Consider the following 3,282-nt stretch of genomic DNA (forward strand, 5'->3'; position numbering starts at 1 on the left):
TTTGCCAGATTTTGGAGTTGCTCATGATTTAAAAAGATAAGCGTGCTGGTGATGGAGCTCCCACTGCCCTCATCCTCTCCCTGCTCCCATGGCTGATGTCCTGGCTAGGATTTCGGCACGGCACAGGGGTACCACAGTACTGCCGGCTCTGGTTCGTGTGATCCCTCAGTGGCAGTCGCTGGGTAGTTGCTTTTTGCAAGACCCCGCTGCAAAGGCTGCTGGTTTTGGGGGGTTTGCAGGGGTTTGGGTTGCGGGGAGTACGCATTTTGGGGGTTGCTGAATTGGTTGTGCTTTGGGGGTTGCTGGAAACATGCCCGAACCTGCAAGAGATGAGGACAGTTGGATGCCGCGTATGGTGGTCATGGCAGGCCCCTGGCAGGACTGTGCCTCAGTTTCCCTGCCCGCCCCTCTGCTGCCCGCCCAGCCCTGGGAGCCCCCAGGGTGGAGCTGGGGTCGAGGGTTTCAGCCCACAGCAAAGAGCGTCAGGGATGTTGCACGGGGCTCGAGCCCGACCACGGGCACCCCTGTGGCCACAGGGTCTGGCAAACCCGTGCCTGAACACCTCTGCCCCTGCTGCCACCGCTGCCCTCGGCATGAGGGACAGGAGCCCGGCTGTGCCCCCTCCCCGCTCCCGCTCCCACGCGCGGGACTCAGCACCGACCTGGGACGCCCATCCCAAGCATCCCCTCCCTGAGACCCCCTAAAGCATTGCTCCCAGAGCACGCACCCACGCAAAACCCTAACACAGAAACATTCATAACCTGGCCAATGAGATTAAATTACCTGCCCCTGGAAGAATAAAGGAGGCATTCAGCCATTTCTTTAATGTCTTTTCCCCTGCCAAGGCCAGACACCACTGTGACGGTCGCGCACAGAGGCGGAGAAACACGAGCCCTTGCCTCTCCCTCCGAGGGTGACCCCGATCCGCCCCCCGTCCCCCCCTTCTCCGACCCTTTAACACCCAGGAGAGCACATGCTTCGCTCGCCCGTCACGAGCTCCCTTATCTTTTAATAAAACCTTTAAGAGCAGAAGTCAGGCAATGCCAGCACAAAGGCAGCTAAACCTCCTCCCGGGACATTAATCATTTTCTTTGACACATTTTGCTAATTAGCCAAAGCGTTTGCCTCGACAGGGGAGAAATTGGGGCCTGGGAAAAAGAAAAAAAAAAAAGAAGGGGGAGAGGTAGAAAGGGAGGAAGAAATGGGGGAAGAAGGAGCCGACGTTGGTCCCGTGCCATCCGGCATCCCTGGGCATCACCTTGCTGGGAGAAAACCCATCCCCAGCCCCGTCCCGAGGTTATCGGGACACGGTGATCTGCGATACGCGTTTTACCCTCCCCACCCCACTCCTTATTACCCCGGTTATTACATATTGCAGCAGCGGTGGGTCATTTGAAACGTGCTGTTTGGAGGTTTAACTCACTGCTTTATCTTTTACACGGCTGTTAATCCTCGGGACACATGTTTCCTATCAGCTGTTGATATTTAACATACAATAAGTGTCTTATTAAATCGCAGCGACCGGCTCCACGCAGACCGCTCCCCCCCAAAACCCGCCCGGGGGACACCCAGCTCGGGCACCGCTTTTGGGTGCACAGCGTGTTATACCCAACGGGGAGAGAAATATAGCAGGGTGAAGGCTCCTCTGCAGCAGCAACTCAGCCTTTAAATTGAGTCTTTGAGTCCCTGGGCAGCCACTGCTCCCGCACACGGGGAGAATCCCTTGCAATTTTTCTAAAATACATTATTTTTAAGGGTTTTCTGGCAGTGCCGCGGTGGCTGGTGACCGCAGGGACGAGCTCATCCCAGGCAGGACCAGCTACCAGGTACGACTTCTTTTTTTAAGCGTCCAACCCAGTTTTCACAGGACCTGATGGTTTTTTGGGGACAGGGACCGTAGAGAGAGCAACACACAGGGAAATTGCTCTAATCCACCGCATTGAAAAAAAAAAAAATCCCGAGGGGAAACCATCGCCTGCGCACGCCTCCCTCCACCCCGGCACGGCAAAATATTGGCTCCCGTCCCATCACTGAACATCGGCTCTCCATCCCAACCCCCTCAGGAAGAGCAGGGCAGAAAACCGCACGGCACAATCCCCTTTTCTCCGCAAAACCAAGCGTAAGGAGAACTAAATTGGGTGATACAGTCCCCCCCGGCACTGGAAGGGCACCCACCCGTGGGTGTCCCCTGCCCACGGTGGCTCAGCCGTCCCCATCGACGGGTACCGAGGGAGCGAAAGCAGCATCCCAGAGCCAAGTCAGTCCTTTGGGTAGCGTTAAAAAAATAAATCACAGCTCTCTGCTTTTCTTCAGCACGAGCTTCTCATTGCTGCGGGATGACACACACCGCCCCCTCCAAAACAAGGCGCTTTATTATTATTCTGTTTCTAATTTGGGAGTTAGAAATAATTTTCCATCCTGGCTTCCAAATTAAACCATCCCCCCCCCCCCAAAAAAAACCAAACCCGCTTTCCAGAGAGCAGTGGCGCTCTGCGAGAAAAGGGTGAAGGTGGGAAAAGTCAGGTGGGAAAGCTCACACCAGTGAGCATCAAGAAGCATCCCTCCCCATGCCCGTTTCCAAGAAAAAAGCATTTTAAAAAAGCCAATCCAGTTAAATATAGAGCTGCCCCGGGCTCCCTCTGCGACCAGCCAGGGGTGGGACGGGCTGGTCCCACCGGGAAGGGGCCGTGCTCCATCCCTGCCCTCTAGAAGAACACTGGGAAAAAAAAAGGGGATCCAGCTTGCTCCCTACAAGGCAACAAGGAGCTGAACTGCGTGGCGAGGTCCCACTTCGTCCCATCCTGCCCAGCCTTGGGGACAGCAGGGACATCCAGAAACACCCGGGTTGACTTACACCCCATCCCCAGCGCCGTCACCCCAGGTTGTGCCGCAAACCTTGCCGAGAGGTTTCGGGAGGGCCCCGTGCAGCCGGCAGCGCTGGCAGGCGTGCTGAAACCAGCACACAAGGAGCTGGCGTGGGGCGGTGGAAACCCTCCAAGCTTCCTCTGCCGTTGTATAAGAGCCGCTCAAAAATAATAATCCCCAAAAAATTCAACCCTGGGAGCGCGACCAGGCTGCTTCCCAGGCGGCCGACAGAGCGTGGTTTGCACAGCCGGCCCTGCACACATGCAGGGGGAAAAAAATGCCTTCAGGTGAGGCAAGCTCCGCAGGAAGGTCAGGATCCCAGATGTTTTCATACCAAAGATCTTTAATAAAATAAAAAAAACAAAAAAGCAGAGCGAGGCACGGAGGCAGAAACCCCCATCATGCCGAGCGGCCGCT

At 55.9% G+C, this 3,282-nt stretch overlaps 1 protein-coding gene across 1 annotated transcript in view; it reads right to left on the minus strand.

Moving 5' to 3' along the window:
- The window catches only part of TNRC18 (trinucleotide repeat containing 18), a 71,723-nt gene that overhangs the window by 66,614 nt on the left and 1,827 nt on the right, over positions 1 to 3,282 (minus strand).

Source organism: Pygoscelis adeliae, unplaced genomic scaffold, assembly GCF_000699105.1.
Source record: "Pygoscelis adeliae isolate BGI_AS28 unplaced genomic scaffold, ASM69910v1 Scaffold242, whole genome shotgun sequence".
NCBI classification, from domain to species: domain Eukaryota; kingdom Metazoa; phylum Chordata; class Aves; order Sphenisciformes; family Spheniscidae; genus Pygoscelis; species Pygoscelis adeliae.